The sequence below is a fragment of the Crocuta crocuta genome, unplaced genomic scaffold (assembly GCF_008692635.1).
Source record: "Crocuta crocuta isolate KB4526 unplaced genomic scaffold, BGI_CrCroc_1.0 scaffold19, whole genome shotgun sequence".
Taxonomy (NCBI): Eukaryota; Metazoa; Chordata; class Mammalia; order Carnivora; family Hyaenidae; genus Crocuta; species Crocuta crocuta.
The window spans coordinates 2,470,068-2,489,626 of record NW_027551565.1 but is presented as its reverse complement, the minus strand read 5'-3'; the positions used below and the strand labels follow the sequence as shown (position 1 = coordinate 2,489,626).

General features: G+C 34.7%; 1 long non-coding RNA gene and 1 other non-coding gene across 2 annotated transcripts in view; both read right to left on the bottom strand.

The window, feature by feature from the left end:
* LOC144219979 (uncharacterized) overlaps window positions 1-19,559 on the bottom strand; it is a 278,731-nt gene that overhangs the window by 60,828 nt on the left and 198,344 nt on the right. The window lies entirely within an intron of this gene.
* On the bottom strand, window positions 18,133-18,239 carry LOC144220030 (U6 spliceosomal RNA). The gene has a single exon (XR_013331593.1). It is a non-coding gene; the product is annotated as a U6 spliceosomal RNA (small nuclear RNA).

Genomic DNA, 19,559 nt, shown 5'->3' with positions numbered 1-19,559 from the left:
AAAGTAAAACACAAAAACATGTAGCTAGAGAATTAAGAAAAACAGGGCAAAAACTACTTAGTGTTGTTCTCGTTCTAGTACCAAAGCACTGCCATTGTGCTCATAACATTATAGTTTTGAATAAAATTAGATTAATTGAAAAATAAATACTTTATTATCACCCCTTCAAAGCCGCTCAGAAATCTGCCCTGATTTCAGACATGAAAATGTTTGTACTTTATTAATATTGCATCACAGAAATGAGCATTTATGGCTTTGAAGAGCTTAGCACTCCATAGCTTTGCTCTTTTGGAAAATTTTTAAACCTTCTTTAAAGTTATTTACTTAAGGCAGATGGCATTTTCTGCCCTTTCTTTTTGGTAAAAGATTATTTGATCCAAGGTAATGAGAAGTATCCCTTTGAGGTTTGAAACCTCATTTTTCCCCCCAGATAGAGGCATACATCAGAGGCACATTTCAAGATTTTAAATCGCTTGGTGAAACAGCTTGTGCATGGTGAATATTTGTTGGGTGGCTGGTTTATTAGATTTATTGATTAACCGGGGCGCCTGGGTGGCTTAGTCGGTTAAGCGTCCGACTTTCGCTTAGGTCATGATCTGGCGGTTCGTGGGTTCGAGCCCCGCATCGGCTCTGTGCTGACTGCCAGCTCAGAGCCTGGAGCCTGTTTCAGAGTCTGTGTCTCCCTCTCTCTCTGACCCTCCCCTGCTCACGCTGTCTCTCTCTCTCTCTCCTAGAAATAAATAAAAATATTTTTAAAAAGTTAGATTTATTAACTGAAATATAAGTTGAATACATTTATAATTCTAGATAATAATAATAAAATGAAATATGGTTGGTATTCAAATATAAATAGGCAGTGAGCAGCCATGGGATCTTGAGTTTTACAACTTCAACTTGTTGAAAGTGAAAAAATTTTTTTAAGTTTTTATTTAAATTGCAGTTAGTTAACATACAGTGTAATATTTGTTTCAGATTTATAATTTAGTGATCCAGTTCTTACATATGAGACCCAGTGCTCATCACAACATGTGCCCTCCTTAATCCCCATCACCCATTTAACCCATTCTCCCACCCCACTCCCCTCTAGCAACCCTCAGTTTGTTCTTTATAGTTAAGAGTATGTTATATGGTTTGCCCGTATCTTTTCCCCCCATGTTCATTTGTTTCATTTCTTAAATTCCACATAAGAGTTAAATCATATGGTATTTGTCTTTCTCTAACTGATTTATTTTTCTTAGCATAATGCTCTCTAGCTCCACTGATGTTGTTGCAAATGCCAAGATTTTGTTCTTTATTATGATTCAGTTATATTCCATTGTATATGTATGCCACATCTTCTTTATCCATTCATCAGTTGATGGACATTTGGGCTCTTTTCATAATCTGGCTATTGTAGATAATGCTACTATAAACATTAGGGTGCACATATACTTTGAATTAGTATTTTTGTATCACTTGAGTAAACATCTAGTAGTGCAATTTTTGGATCATAGGGTAGTGCTATTTTTAACTTTTTGAGGAATCTCCATACTGTTTTCAAGAGTGGCTATATCAGTTCTCATCCCCACCAACAATGCAAGAGGGTTTCTCTTTTTTCTTGCCACTGCCTGTTGTTTCTTGTGTTATTAATTTTAGCCAATCTGGAAGGTATGAGGTGATATCTACTTGTAGTTTTTATTTGTATTTCCCTGATGAAGAGTGATGTTATTGGAAGTTCTAGCCACAGAAATCAGACTACAACAACAAAATAAAAGGCATCCAAATCAGCAAGGAAGAAGTAAAACTTTAGCTATTTGCAGATGACATGATACTATATATCATGAAAACCTGAAGGATTCAACCAGAAAGTTGCTAGAACTGACACATGAATTCAGGAAGTCATAGGATACAAAATCAACTTACAGAAATCTGTTATATTTCTATACACAAACAATGAAGCAGCAGAAAGAGAAATCAAGGAACCAATCCCATTTATAATTGCAACCAGAAGATACATAGGAATAAATTTGACTAAAGAGATAAAAGATCTGTACTCCCCAAACTATAAAACACTGATGAAAGAAATTGAAGATGACACAAAGAAATGGAAAACATTTCATGCTCATGGATTGGAAGAACAAACATTGTTAAAATGTCTATACTACCCAAAGCCATCTATACATTTAATACAAACCCTATCAAAATACCACCAGCATTTTTCACAGACCTAGAGCAAACAATTTGTATGGAACTTTTTGAAAATTTGTATGGAGCCACAAAAGACCCTGGATAGCCAAAGCAACCTTTAAAAAGAAAGGCAAAGCTGGAGGCATCACAATTCCAGATGTTAAGCTATATTATGAAGCTATAGTCATCAAAACAGTATGGTACTGACACAAAAACAGACACATAGGTCTAAAGAACAAAACAGAAAACCTAGAAATGAAGCANTAAAAATAAAATAAAATAAAATAAAATAAAATAAAATAAAAAGCCTAAAAGGCAGCCTACAGAATTGGAGAAGATATTTGCAAATCATATACTGATAAAGGGTTAGTATCCAAAATATATAAAGAGCTTATAAAACTCATCACCCAAAAAACAAATAATACAATTTAAAAAATGAGCAGAAGACATGAATAGACACTTTTCCAAAGAAGACATACAGATGGCCAACAGACACAAGAAAGTGAAGTCTTCTATAGAGTTTACTTTGAATTCAAAATGTGGAATAATGTTGTTATTAGTCTAGAAAGAGAGTCTAAGAACCTGTAGTTTTAGGCTAAAACTATAGATTTTAAAGACCTGAAAACAGTTTGTCCAAAGTTAGAATTCTAAGACTAGGAACAAAGTCTTCTGAACTGTTGATATAAACAAATGAGTTGTGAAAATGTTATCGAAAAAAGCCAAGACCAAGAAACGTAGTTCTGATTTTGGTTTCTAGTCTCATTTTTGCCATCAGATTATGAACTTCTTTGAAGTCTTTTTTAAGTAGTGTAGTCCAGGGAGTGCCTGGATGGCTCAGTCAGTTAAGCAAGCATTTGACTTTGTTCAGGTCATGATCTCACAAATTGTGGGTTCAAGCCCCGCGCCAGGGTCTGTGCTGACAGCTCAGAGCCTGGAGCCTGCTTCAGATTCTGTCTTCCTCTATCTCTGCCTTTCCTCTACTCACACTCTGTCTCTCTCTGTCTCTCAAAAATGAATAAAGTTTAAACATTTTTAAATAGTGTAATCTAATGTCTTACATACTTCCAGTCACACACTAGACACACAATAAATGTGTGAAGAATGAATAAATGAATGAGTGAATATGCTTCCTTTTAACTATGGGAAATTCACTTAAACCTTCGAAGATTCAATGTCTCCAAAGAAGATGAGATTATTTCAAAGCTCAGTAGATCTGCAACTGGACCATCACTGGGGTCATTTCCTCCCCTAAAGTTCAGTGGCTCGTCTTGAATATTACTACAATGTTAAGGCTACTTTCTAAATTCAAATATAGAAGTGATCTTGTTTTTTAACAAGTTTGACTATGTCTTCTAAATTTAGGAGTCATATTTCTTTCATTAACATTAAGTGCTTAATGACTGATTTGTATGTTCATAACTATACCTGAGATTAAATAGTATTAAATATATTCATGTGTGTATTAAGGGAATATTTTTCTTTATTCATTGCAGTGATGTTCTAAGATAGTTTTATTGAAGATTATGAAGATAAGTTTTAAATAAATGTAGTATAAAAACTAGAGTTATTTTCAATATTTGCAAACTCAGATTTCAATTTCTGGTCAACCAAAATGAAGACAATCAAATTGAGTGATAGATTCCTATCATACTTTTTAATATCCTTCATTCTGGGAGCAAGATATTCAATATCCTTTATAGATGACTCTTTCAAAATATATTTTGTCAGTAAGAGATAAACCTAATCTTGGAACAATGTTCTCTTAGGCCTTCTTCAACTTTAAAGTTTTATGAGGCTCTGCTTATGTAACTAAGCAATGAAGATTTAAAATCGTTAATATTAATAGCAATTCTATTCATCTTTGGTCTATATAGGAAAAAAGATTAAATAAAAGTCTTTATAGTAATATCCTGCTGATCTTAAAGTCATGTAATGGTAACCTCAAGTGCTCAGAACCTGAAAACACACTTAAAAATCCCTTTATCAGATGAAATATTACTTAAAAATATTACATCCCTCTGCCTCTCTTTTATAAGGACACTTATGATTACATTTAGGGCCCACTTGGATAATCCAGAATAATCTTCCCACATCAACATTTTAAATCTTAATTACATTTTCAGAATTCCTTTTTCCTTTCAGGATAATATTTGCAGGTCCCAAGGTTCAGAACCTGGTATCTGTGGCTGCCATCATTCAGCCTACTACAATAAGGTAGATGAAAATTAAGTGCACAAAAAATTCTTAGTGAAGTTGTCAGCGTGTAGTAGAAAGCTATTCATCGAACATTTTAAAAAGTTGAGTACCTATCATGCATGAGGCTCTATAGATACATCAGTGAAAAAAAACAGATGGAGTCCTTCTCTTCAAGGTATTCTCATTTTAGTGTGGAAAACATACAACCAATGATAGATAGATAGATAGATAGATAGATAGATAGATAGATAGATAGATAGATAGATATAGGGAGATAGAAAAATAGGTTAAATGATGGAGAAAATAAAACAGAGCAAGGAGGCTAAGATACACTAAAGGTTAAAGGGGTGAGGAAAGTCATACTTATAAGATGGCTATTAAGTAGATGCATGATCATGGAAAAAAAATCCATCAAAGTTAACCATTATTATTATTAGCATTTATCACAGCTTATAATTCTATATTTATCTATATCACAACTTGTTTAACATTTGGTTCCCTAACTAAATTTCCATAAAGGCAGGACTGGGTCTATTTGAGAAACTGCTGCACTGCTGGTGTCTGGCAGAGTCCTTATACATAGGAGACACTAGACAAATATTTGTAGAATAACTGAATAAAATTAACCAGATTAGCAAATATTTTTATGTAAATACAAGATGACATTATTATAATGTTTTTTATCTCAGACTTCCACTTCTGGCTCTGATTAGAGTAGATTGAAGCAGACAAATGCTTCCACCATATACTTAGATATAAAACAAACAAGAAAAACCCACATCTGTTTGAAAAAGGAAAGCTCTGAAGAGAACCAGTGTGTGGGAGGCCAAGATCAGAGAGAAAAGAGAATCTCAAGAAAGGTGAACTGATGTTCTTTGAAACTTTAAGTTCCCTTAAGGCATCTGCCAGTTGTAAGTATTGGACAAGAGAAACCAAGCAGAGGAATTACAGCCAAGAATCAGAGAATTCAGTAGATATTTGGGTAATATCAAAGAAACAAAGAGATATTACAGGAGTTTTCCTACTGATAGTGACCAATTCTCTGTTGTCCAACACCAACTGGTGTCCAGTAATTCAATTCAGTTCTGACACGACCTATCTGGAGTTAGCTCAGACCCCACAGGCTAAGGGCTCAGTCCCACAAGACTACTTCAACNGTATAAATAATAATATAATTATAATAAAATATTTAATAATTATATAATAAAATAATAATAATTCATATTATTTCTGCCCAGCTGGCTATAAGTTCTGGGGTTCCCATGACTCCACTTCAGGGCCAATAATTCACTAGAATGACTCACAGAACTCAGGAAAACATTTACCTTACTTGTACTGGTTTATTATAAAATCTATAACTCAGGAACAAATAATGGTAGAGATGCATAAGGCAAGGTATGGGGGAGGGGCACAGAGCATCCATGCCTTCTTCAGTACACCATTCTTTCCCCCAGTACCTCAAAGTATTCACCAACACAAAAACTCTCTGAACTTCATCACTTATTTTTTTTTTTTTTATGGAGGTTTCATTACATAAGTGTAATGGATTATTAACTTAATCTTTAGTTCCTCTTCTCTCCCCAGATAGTTGGGGCAGGGAGCTGAAATATCCATGTTTCTATTTAAATCTTGGTCTTTCTGGCAACAAGCCCCCATCCTGAAGCTATCCATGTGCTCAGTCCTATCACTCAGGAAATGGCCAAGAGCTTTAGGAGCTCTGTGCCAACAGGGAAAATGATCTGTATTTTTCTATGACACACAGATACAAAAATTGAATTTAGGGCTCAATTCCCACTTCCAGGAAGGTTAAGTAGATGGAATTTCCCTATTCCATCTACTAAAAGCTCTAGACATTATATGTAAAACAAACTTTAAAAGACTCATATGACCATATGACCAACATGACCCAGCCAGTTTATTCCTAGGTATTTACCCAGGGGAAATGAAAGCATTAGCCCATACAGACTTGTACACAAATGTCCATGGCAGGTTTTTCATAATAGCCAAAGTCAAAAATAATTTAAATGCCCATTAATATGTAAATGGATAAATAAATTGTGGTATGGGTATACAGTGGAATAGTATTCGGTAATAAAAATGAACACAAAAACATGAATGAATCTCAGATTAATTTTGTTGAGTCAAAGAGGCCAGAGGAAAAAATACTACCCATTGAATGACTCCATTTATATAAAATTTTATGATATTTCAACATAATGACAGAAAACAACAACACAGTGGTTGTTTGGGAATTTGGAGTTAGGAAAGGGTGGGAGAGAACAATTAACAAAGTAGTAGAAGAAAACTTGTATGTTTCATAGATAAATACATGTATCAAAATTTATGAAATCATATACTCTAAATATGTGAAGTTTATCAGACACTAGACTTCAAGAAAGGTATTAAAAATTAATTCCATATGTGTCTATATGTACATGCAAACTATAGTAAAGGGTTCATAAACTTACACATCAGAATGAAATGCATGGTTCTAGCTCTGGGAAAAAGGTTGGAATTGGGGTTTATAATCAAAGTGGAGACTTTCCATTATCTGTGGTATTTTAATCCATAAAAGAAGAACACACTTACTTTAAATATTTTTTAAATTATAAAACAATGTGATAAATTTTATTATACTGTGAACCCAAATTAGAAAGTGACTAACTCTATAAAAGAGACAGAGACAGAAGAGGAAAATGGCTTTCAGAAAAAACTTAGCAGAAGAAATAATACTTGGTCTGAATCTTAAAGAACAAGCAGGATTCTGTGAGGGGAGACAATCTAAAGAAAATAAACAGTATAAGAGAACATTGACTGAAGGATCAGGGCTGTGTAGTGCTGGAGTGTGATGGAGCCTAAGATGGGAAGGGTAGAGGTCTGTGCCAGGCAGAAAGGATCCTGTAAGCGATGGTCAGAGTGTGATGGGGTCTAGAAAGGATGGGCAGCCATTGAGTGTTTTAAGCAGAAACATAATACAATAAAATTTGAGTGTTTTTTAAAAAAACAATCACTCTGGTGGTACTGTAAAAAAAGATCACGATGATTTGTATGGAAGAAGAGTTCCCTACCTCAGGCATTAGAATGCAGGGGAGAAAAAAGAACTTAAAAGATTACTGAAGTGTAAAAGGGTTTCATGTGTTTTAGGGAAATATAGCAGTTTAGGGATTAGGTGATTGGGAAATCATGGCACAAATAACACAGAGGCAAGGAATCTTTGTTATGTTATTTTCTGTTTTATTTTGTTTTGTTTGTGATTTAGTTTTATAGAGGTGGAAATGGTTGGTTCAAGGCAGAGATTTTTGAGATTTTTGCAACATCTAAGGATGAATATAAAAGCCTAGCATTTAGGGGAGAGGTTGGGTTATCAGTCAACAACAGGAATGTATTAGCTAATAGCAAGTGACTGGCCAGAATCACCCAAAGAAAACATGCAGGAATAGACTAGAAATTACCTAAGGGTAGAATCCTAGAGAACAAAAATAGTAAAGATATTTTTAAAAAATAAAAAAGAGTTGATCAAGAGGTGACATTGTGGCAGCTAAGAATGCAGAACTTATAAACAGCATGGAGAGGTCAAGTGTTTCACAAAGAGAGAGGGGGCCAGGAGGGTGAAGAGTAAGAGGGGTTATTAGAATTGGCCACTGAAAGCCGTGCATGTGACCCTGTGCAGCCTTTCTGACAGTGTGAGAGTGGAAGCCAGGTTAGAATTCGTGTGAGGGAACTGATTTGGTGACTATAGATTAGGCATTCAAATGATCTGGAGAAGAGAATGAGAGAATTAGAGTGGCAGCTTGAGAGGAAGACTGGGCCAAAGAAAGGAGACGCAGCCCGCAGAAGCAGAAATGGAAACAAGAGAATAGGGGACTTAACTTGAGCAAATCCTAGAAGACAGAAGAGGATAAAATCAATAGCACTAGCTCTGGCAGTTGAGAAGTAGTGATCTAGAAGGTTACTGGCAAGTGAGGGAAATTGAGGAATTTCACTCTAAGTGCCTACCTGCCTGCCTTCCTTCCTTCTTTCCTTCCTTCCTTTTTTGGGGTGGAAGAGGGGGAAGGGGTTAAGATCATCTGCTAGGAGTGAAGACAATAAGGGTGAAATAATATGATGAAGATCTAGAAAGGTTTAAAGCAAGCCTTCATGATATATGTGAGGGGTTAAATAAGAGTACTAAAAGTTGTGCAGAAACTTGCATGGTCCAACTGGGTTGGAGATGTGTGTTTATAACGGTACACATCAGGTCCTTTAATGATTCTAACCCAATTAGGCCTTATTAGTAAGCAGTGGTTCTCAGCCATGGCTACATGATGAAATCACATGGGGAAATTTAGAAAGCAATTTTGCTTAAATACTCTGATTGAATAGGTCTGTGATGTGACCTGGGTATTAAGAATTTTAAAAGCTCATTAGATGACTCTAATGTGTAGTCAAGCTTGAGAAACACAGCACTAAACACTCACATCTTTCACTAATCAAACTGAGAACCGAATTCAAAGCATGGAATATAGTTGGATTTAAACTAAAAAGTGAAACATGGATCTCAAAGATAGTCATAAATAACTATCCATGGAAGAACTTCAGAGATTGTAACATCTTCATGCTGCACACATTCATTCACATTTTCTAAGTTTAGATTTTCAGCACCCAGGCTGGCAGCTGTTGTATACCTACATAAGCAAGACTGTCATAAAATCTAAGGAAATTTTTAAGACTTAGCAACTACCTGACAAACAGTGAGACAGGATGAATGATGTCAGGTCTCTTAACATCCATCTTTCAATGACTGATTCAGCATATATATTTGGCAGAAGTATCATCTTGATTGTTTTGAGCTTTTTTTTTCTTCTCTTGCTTCTCATACTGATTTTTAATCTAAAACAAATGCCATATACACTAATATAATGAGTAACACAAGGGGAAATTTCAACCTGGGCTCTACAGTCCTGTCACTCAGTTTTGTAGATTAACCTTTGATTTTTACAAGCCTGACAAGTTGAGTCATTCTTAATAGTTTCAGGAAAGAAGAAAATTATAACACAAAGTAATAGTTTATTAAATTATAATAAGAAATGTGATTTCCATCTGGGCCACATTCTTGTTGGTCAATCAACGCATTCTCTTTTCATCAGGGAAAGTAACACTTCATTTATATGGAGGTCACATGATTCCATCTTTAGTGTCTGGAACAAAACCAAATTTTAAAAAGTCCTCTTAGCAGTCAGAACAGATTTTACAAGGCCCATACATTAAAGCTTGGGTAATTTTGTCATTGGATTAACCCCTGCCTGATTCTTCACTTACACATATGTTTTCAGATTCAGAATACTCATTCTAACTGAGAAAACTCAGTTTGAATCAAGCCACAGGTGACTAGAAAGAGCAAACTAACAGCAAAGTGGACTGCTAGCGGGAGTCACAACCCCAGAGGCAAGAAACTGCAGCTGACATTGAGAGAAGAGACACAAAAAACTACCTCCCGCTCCAAAAAGAAGCAGACAAAAGATGTGAAAAAACAGGAGTCATTTCAATTAAATACAAATGGCCTGACATACCTCAAGATTCTCTGAGGCCTAAGAGAGACTCTGAAACAAGGAACAATTTATGTTTATTTATTTATTTTGAAATAAATAACTAAACATATTGTGTATATGCACATATGCATATATGTGTGTTATTTGAGGGCTTAAAGTTACTCTTTTCAATTTAGAGAATTAATATATTTGGCTATATTCATCTTTGAAAATCATAGATAAATAAGCAACTAGTCTACTATAATCATGTTATGGCAGACTGAAATCCTTGTCTCTGATGAAAGCAGATATGATGTCAACCTGTTAGAGTACCCTTTTTCTTCTGTAGTCTGCCAAGAAAACTCACTCTGGTCTCAGTTTTTTGGATCCATGGATCAATCACAGCATCATCCTTCTTCAACCTGAGAGACTTTTATTTACCTGTTATTATGAGTTTACATTAATCTTAGTTCATTTTGCAGAATGAAAATTATCCTTTTCCAATCTACATCAAGTCAGCATCATTTATATCTTTTCAGTGAGTTAATTCCAAATCAAAATGAAAGACGAGTTACTCCTAGGAGACTTCCTTACAGTCAGTTAACGTTATCCATGGTAAATAGCATCAACTGACTTTCCTTACTTCTCCATAGATTTGGAGATGCAGTTTTTTGGGAGAAGCCTAGAAACTTTCAGCCATCATATTTATCAGTGTTCATATAATAATACCATCAGCATGTATGTGATGCCTATGAGCAAACATACAATCAACCCACAGTGAATAAAGTAATATATGGCTACAAAAGATACTAAGTATTTATTAAGGTGTACTAACATCGAAAATACATATACAAGTTAAATATAAATATATAAATGAATATATGAACTTAGGAAGATCACAAGGAACAATTCATCTCCAAAATTGAGATCTTAGTAGCATTCAGAAAGTTTGTTGTTGTTTTTTCATTTTTTGTTTTTTGTCAGTATCTGAGTATCTTAAATTACAAATGAGGAGTGCCTGGGTGGCTCAGTCAGTTAAGCATCCCACTTCCACTCAGGTCATGGTCTCACGGTTTGTGAGTTTGAGCCCCAGGTCAGGCTCTGTGCTGATAGCTCAGAGCCGGAAGCCTGCTTCAAATTCTGTGTCTCCCTCTCTCTCTCTCTGCCCCTCCCTCACTCACACTCTGTCTTTCTCTCTCAAGAATAAGCAAACATTTAAAAAAAATTACAAATGAGAAGATAGGGCCCAAATATAAAAGAGTAAAGCACACTAAAGCATTTATTTATGAATATCAATACCCATTTCCAGAAATATTATAGCAAAGGTAAGTGTCCTGGATAAAACCTAATAAACATGCTTTTAAATATATATAGGTGAGCTCACAAAAAATAAAAATTCCAGGGGTCAAAGAAAAACACCTCCCTGGAGAATTAGCCGTCACAGGCTTAGGTTCAAATTTACAGCACTGATATAATCAGCAAAGTTTAAGTATTACAGAGTCTGATACAAAATACATTTTTAGGACCAATGACACTCCTAGGATTTCAGGCAGGAAAAAAATGCAACCTATCTCAGGAAAGACAATCCCTTTCACACAGTGAAAACTATTGCTACTTATGGACGTCTGCTGAAAATGAGTTTATTTTCATCCTCAAACAAGAAATCTAATGAAAGCATCACCTTTGAAACAACGTGCCACAATAAGTCCCTGTTCTTTCACTTATTTTCTCTACAGTCACTCTAAGTGATACTTTCAATTACTAAATTCAATGTTACTTTCAATTCTAAATTCAATTCACTGTTCATCTTTCTCACTGTTCATAGTCTTTTCATAAATTGGCTTAAATATGATCATATCCTCAAGTCTTATCATGCTTGTGAAGTAGAAGGAAAGAAGCATGGAAGGATATAGAAATATGGTCTTTTAAAATCCAGACTTATTCAATAATCTCTCAACTAGGAATGTAATTCATTTAATAGGGCAAAAGTTAAGCAGTTGCATACATATTTCTAGAGAAAAAAAAAAGTAAATAGCTAACAGCAATTATTTTTTGAAACAACTCTTTGTATGGTTATATGATAGAATTATTACAGATTTAGTGTAACTTCCTATACTTTCTTCCTGCGTATATGAGTAAAATGATAATGAATTAGATGTCCCAGGGTCTTGAAGGACTGAAAAATTTTCTCAGTCTTCAGAGGAGTAAATTGCTTGCATGTATAGTTTAAGTTCAAAGCACATTTTATGTCTTCAATTTTCTCAAACATCAGAAATTCCCACAAGGGAATTCTAGTTACCAAAATATATTATTTCCTGACTCTGACAAACTGGCATTCTTATATACAGATAATTTTACTGACTGAACTTTTTCTTAAGGAAGAGACAAAGCCTCTGGGTGGTCAGCTCGTCCTATGAATAATGAAGATAAATTCCTGAGAACAGCAGCCCTGAATGTTACCTGAAGCAGGAAAACACCAGGGTAGTGTCCCCTCTTTGCCCCATGAGTGAGTATTCTTCGCCTTGTGATTCTTAAAGTCGCTCCCCAAAGACATTCCACAGTATTCCAAAATTCAGGAAAAGTCCTTTCCCCTTTAGCAACTTCCCTGGAGCAAATCAATCTGTTTACAGAACAGCCAACTACCTTCAGAGGTATGTGGGACAGAAGTCTGAGATTTTAAATCAATCTTGTGAACAGATCTTTTATTTAGTTTTTACTTTGGAGGACCCTAAAAAAATTGAAGTCTTCATACATTATTAATAAGACATAATGGAGATTTCTATACTTCAAACTACGTGAGAGGAAAAGATCAGATATAGTTCATGAGTAAAAGGACAGGTATTTGGATTTCCTGACATGGGTGTCAAAACTTACTTTCTGTATTTCTGTATTTATTTAGCAAACATTTACATCATACTGTTTGTCAGACACAGTGCTGGGCACTGAGGAAATAAAAAGTGAATAAGACATTGTCATTTCTCTCAGGGAACTCATAGATTAAGGTAAAGAGACCATTGTGGACTCACAGATTAAGGTAAAGAGAACATTGTGAGCCATCACTTAGAATAATTGTGATTGATTTTTCTTTTGGCTTCTCTCCAGTTTCTGCAAGAAGCGCATTGCTTGGAATAATAGCCACACTCTATGTTCCATTCCTTATCAGTAGCTTGAGGCAAAAAGTGCTTCCACAGAGTGCTGCTATTGAATGAAAAGTGGTCAGGACAACTTGTGCTCCCTATTCAAGTCACGGGAAAGTGACAAATGGTAAGAATGAAAACTTCAGCAACAATTACCTGATGCCAAAAAACCCATTTGATTTGGTACCAAAAAAGAAAAACATCATTGAGCAGTCAGTTCACCCCCAGGCTGGGAGGTTGGAAGGTGGCAGGAATAATACCAAGCCACTTATTATTCATTATGGCACTTATATAACCCCATCTATTTTTACTACATCCAAGTGGAGCCATATTGTTTTATTCTCAACAGACTGAATCTCTGAAATATACTTCTTGCATTCCACAGACTTCCCATACCTCAGGCCATAGTTCCAGAATCATTTCTTCATGACTCCTTACCAAACCAAGTCCATAATGGAGCCACCCTTTCTGTGCTCCTGTAGTATTCAGAGTCTGACCACCCACTCTGAGGCTCTAGTATGATTGTGCTGTGGGGCTCTCTAGCCATAGTAACCTCTGTGAGAATAGGAATCATGTCTTTATAATTCTTCTGCACCTAGCATGGCTCTGAGGAAAAGTAGGTTCTCATTAATGCCAATTCAATTTGATTCTTCAACAGTTTCTAAATTATAAATAGTAAGGAGAAAAACATTAAATCTTATCAGAAAAATAGTTCTTCCGCGTTATGCAATAACTTTATAAGAAAGGACCTCAGATCCTAACCTCGCAGCGTGATGGTTGTGAGTAGAAATGCAATGAAAGTTTATTTGCTGGCTCATGGGTACTCAATAAGTAACAAACTAATATGCTACTAAAGATGTGTAAATGAGTACATATCTAAAAGCATCTATATTTTCAAGGCAAGAAGAATGATTGGTCAGCATCCACTATAAAAGAGTAAGTAATGAGAACTTCCATTTAATAGTATGTTAATATCTTAAATATTATCACAATAGTTAAACATAATGGACAGTAACACATAGAATTAACAACCCACAGTTTCTAGAATTACACTAGAGAAACTGAAATCTGCTCAAGAGACTGGGGTTTTTTTGACATACAGTAAATGAATATTTCAGCACCAAATACTAGTAGTATTTATTCTCAAAATTAAAAAGAAAGGATAGGGATGAAATTCAACAGGAAAAAGGAATTTTGATTTTGTTGGAAGTCTTTCATATTGCTTCAGTTTCACCAATGAAGTGAGCAAGGATTGTATTCCAACAATTCACTCTGTACTGACTTAACTTGAATCTTTTTTTATATTGTGACACTGACATTGTAAAGGCCACAGAAGATGAACCAATGCCTCAAACAGGCATTTAATTTTGCACTTCAATATGTTCTTCTTTCATGACAGTGTTCCTATAAAATCAATTTTAAAGTGTTCATTAATAATTTTTTGGCTTCCCTGATAGAACTTAAAATGTTAGAGTATATACAGCTGGTTCTTCCATCAGAAAAATAAAATAAAATACGATAATTTATTTCACTTAGTATATTATTAGTGTGTTTTAGAACACCAGAAAATCTTTATTTCAAACCTTTTAAACCCAGCATCTTTTATTTTCCCGGAAAATATTATTCTTTGTAAGGATGTTAGTGTAATATGAAATGATTGGAGAAGGCATGGCTCACTGACACTTTAATACTTAAATGTTAGCCCTTTAAGAAAGATTTGCTTATCTTTAAGTAATGTCTAAAATGACGATCCTTGCTCTGACTAATGCCTCCCTAATTGAATTCCCACCCAGCTCCACCATTCAGACTTTTTAACCTATAGATTTCCCATTCTTTAATGCATCTAACATTAGCCAGAGATATTGTTTAAAATTGATTCAGATCATGTCACTACTCTGCTCAAAATACCAGTAGCTTCTTATCTCATTCAGAGTAAAGGCCAAAGTGTATATAATTCTCTGCCAAAACTAGAGTCTTGTTGCCATGACCCCTTTTGGACCTCATCCCTCACATCTCTCTCCCTTGTCTATTTCCCTCTACCATCTTCTTCCTTAAATATGCCTAACTCTCTCTCATCACAGGGTCTTTGCATTCACTACTATCTCTGCCTGGAATGCTCTTTGCCCAGATATTTGCAGTTTCTCCCTCATTTCCTTCAAGCTTCAGCTCAAATGACATCTCACGAAGATCTTCCCTGGCTACCGTATAAACCAGCAAAACCCTCTTGACAGTACTTAATCCCCTTTCCCTGCTTTATTTTTCTCCATAGCACTTATTACTAAGTGATCTCATAATAATATATTTACCTATCTTTCATTTATCTTCCTCCTCCGTTAACATATAAGCTCCCACAAAGCAAGGACTTTTGGGCTTTTTTGTTCACTGCTGTGCCTTTGGTTCCTGAAAGAGTGCCTGGACATAATTGCAACTCCATAAGTATGTGTTGGATAAGTGGATTTACTGTTGTAAATAGAAACATGTATTAATACTTAGGAAACTCCAGCATGCCAATGTAGCACAACATTTCTCTCTGAAATCAGTTCCCTGCAAATTACATCTATATTAAATATAACTCAGTTATCTGTCATTAAAGAATTAAACCATTCTAATACAATAAAAGAGTACAAATGGAGGCCAACTTGTCTAAATATTTAAGAATTATTGAACAAGCTAAAAATGTTAATATATAACATGCCTTTCTGCCTTGATAAATATGTGTTATCATGGGAAAATCTTCAAGCCAGATTTTTTGGAAATTATTTTGAAATAAATGAAAATTCAGTTCTATGCCTTTTTGCTTTTGCTTTGTTTTGGTGTGGGGCAGGAGAAGAGAGACTGAGAGGAAGAGAGAATGGGAGAAAAAGAGAGAGAGACTTTGTGTTTTATTTTTTCCAAGAATTGACAGTCTTCAAAGTGAGAATTTGAGGTGCAGCCTTTTTGAAAAATATTCTGATAATCTCATACATAAAAGCAGTAGCCAACCTGGTCCTAATGGAACCAAATTTGGAGTAACTTTTCATGTTGGTCCAATAGCCCTAGCTATTATTCATTGTACAAGGAAACTGAACTGGGAACTGATACTAAAAATACTTTCAGTATAATCCAATAGCTTTTGATGCCCTTCTTGCAAAATAAACACTGCAAAATGACTAAGAGAAACCAATATGTAAGTGAAAAAGAATGAAAGAGATTTTAACTGATGTGAGAGAGAATTATTAGTGCCTTTGGGAAATAATAAAATGTGGACAACGTGAGCTAACCCCAAAGGATAATCCATAGGCACAAACAAGACACAGAGGTACAAATAATTCACCCACCAATATAATCCCAGAAAAACTTCTAAATAAGGCATAGCAGTATGGTATAGTTGTATTTATAAATCTTGAAATAAATGTTAAAAGTAGAACTCAAAATACTAGCTTTCACAAGAAAGACAACAACAATAATAATAGAAATGATGTTATATCATTTATTTTGTGTCAGGAATTGTTCTAAGTGCTTTTCATATATGAATTCATTTAACCCTAAAAACGATCACTTTGAAAAAGGCACTACTAGTGTCCTCAACTTAAAGACAAAGAATATGAGCCACTTAAAGTTCAAGTCACTTACCCAAGGTGATAATAGTTGAAATTTGAATTTAGTCCTGTTGTTCTTGGGTTCATACTCTTAACTACTACTGCTACTCTACATTGCCTTTAGCTTAAACAACATAAACATAATAAAATAATAATAGTACTTTAGTTGTATACAGTAATTTATGATGCACAAAATGTCACTTTACTTTCATTCCCTTATCAGAGACTTACAAATATTCTATGTTACATGTAATCATGTTATTCCTGTGTTACATACAAAGATTTTTAAAGGCTTTGCTTTCTGGATAAGGTAGGAAAAATTCCACATGTGAAGGAGAAATCAAGGTTGCACAGGATTAGTAAAGCAAGGGGCTTTGCAGTCCTAATCCCCTTAGGGCAACACTTGGACAAAGCATATACATGGCTCCCAAACAAAAGACCTGACTGCAAAGATTGCAGTGTTAAATTCAGTTAGCCCAAGACTCTGAAGTGATGAAAGTAATTATTCATTTGTGTTGCCATTGGTCTCAACGTTCATTCCCTTTCTTTATAAAATAGAAAACTAACTTTTGCTTTGAGAAATCTGTTCTTCTGTCCATTACAGTCTTATGGTACATGATTTTGAGCCAGACCAATCATGCATTTGAAAACCTGGAGTTGATTCATACCCTGTCCCCACAAAAAAAAACTGTCTATGTGTTTCTGCTGTAGTTACTCTAGCTCTTATTCCTTTGAAGCTTGGTTCTTTACCTCTCTTTGCTTACACTCTGAAAAAAATTGTTCTTAAGCAGAACAGTTGATTTGAACCAGCTTAATTCTAGTTAATTCTGTTGAATTCCATTAAATTCTATTAAATAAGTTTAATTCTAGTTAATTCCAATGAACTAAAATCAATTTCTGTTGTTTACAACCAAGAATGTTTACAGATCATTTTGATTGATTGATTGATTTAGAAACAAAGAGGCACTGAGAGAGAATGGGCATGAGTAGGGGAGTGGGGAGAGGGATAGAGAGAGAGAATCTTAAGCAGGCTCCCTTCTCCCAGAGCCTGACATGGGGCTTAATCTCACAACCCTGGGATCCTGACCTAAACATAAGTCAAGAGTTGGATTCTCAACCAAATGAGCCACCCAGGTGCCCCTATTTATTTATTATAATCACCATTTTTAAGGTTTAAAATCCCAGTTAACAAAGGGTGTAATATTAGTTTCAGGTGTACAATATAGCAATTCGACAATTCCATACAACACCCAGAGCACATCACAAGTACACGCCTTAATCCTCATCACTTATTTAACTCATCCACCTACCCATCTCCTCTCTGTTAACCATTAGATTGTTCTTTATAGTTAAGAGTCTGTTTCTTTGTTTACCTCCCACTCTCTTTTTATTCTCTTTGTTCACTCGTTTTGTTTCTTAAATTCCACATATGAGTGAAATCATATGGTATTTGTCATTTTCTGACTGACTTAATTTTGTTTAGCATAATACTCTCTAGCACCATCCAGGTCATTCCATTATGTATATATATGCCACATCTTCTTATTTTAAAATATGGAATGCTTGACAAATTTGCATGTCATCTTTGCATAGAGGCCATGCTAATCTTCTCTGTATTGTTCCAATTTTAGTATATGCGTGGCCAAAATGAGCACTGTGTCATTTTCTTTATCAAGTGTCAATGAACACTTAGATTGTTTCCATAATTGTCTATTATATATAATGCTGCTATAAACATCAGGGTGCATGTATTCCTTTGAATTAGTGTTTTTGTATTCTTTGAGTAAATACCTAGTAATGCAATTGTTAGATCATAGAGCACTTCTATTTTTAACTTTTTGAGGAACCTTCATACTATCTTCCAGAGTGGCAACACCAGTTTTCATTCCCACCAACAGTACAAGAGAGTTCCCTTTTCTCCACATCCTCTTTTAGTAAAACAGAGCTTGTGGACTAAGGGCAATGGATGCAATGGTTATGGTGAGAATGAAAGTAAGGGTAAGAAAGGAAAGGTGAGTGGAAGAGGTAATGGGTAAATGCCTGACACAGGAAGGTTGAGATCATTTGGAACAAGTTAGTGGAAGACTAAGTGGATGTTAGTTATTACTGATATTCTAATATTTGTATCGGGTGATGGGTTCTTGGGTGTTTATTTTATAATAAGTAAGTAAATAAACAAAAATACCTTGTATAACTAATGATGTAAATGTTATGAAAAAGAAATCATTATCCTAATTTTGTGCACTTCAAGTAAAAAAATATTTTGGAGAGGTAAAAATTTTAAAGAAAATTTTAAATTAGAAAGCCACTGAAAATAGAAATACAATTTGGAGTTCAACCAACCCCCCCAAAGACTTCTTTCAGACAGGCTATGGAAGCACCTAAAAACTTAGAGTTCACTCCAAAGGCGATTTAATAACATTTTAAATCCTAAAATAATTGAGCAGTGGAAACAAGAAATAAATATTGAATTAAATTAGATTCATTAAGTTTCCTTTCTGGTCCTTTTATTCTTCTAGGGCATGATCCTTTGATTCGAAAATGAAATGCAATTTAACAATCATTTCAATAGGGTCATCACCAAAAATTTGAAGTTCTTCATTTTATTTAGTTTGAAACATAGTGTTACCCTTACATAAGCCTAAATTCCTGTTTTAGAAAAAGAAAGTGATATGCAAGAATGATCCTGATGGAACAAAACAGTGAGGAGTGAATGATCACTATCTGTATAGACTCCAAATACGATAAATGTGAAATACAATGATAAAGGCAGACAAAGAGTAGATTTCTTCAGAGACTATCATTGTTGCGCATTGATCATAACTCCAAACAAGATCTTGACTAAAATTCTAAGGAAAAATACTTATAAAAATATCATATTTTATCAACTTTAAAAACTTGCACTATCTAGCAAATATACAGAATGTGTATTTGTAATAGTAATAGTCACAGCATACTTGGATCTTAAATAATAT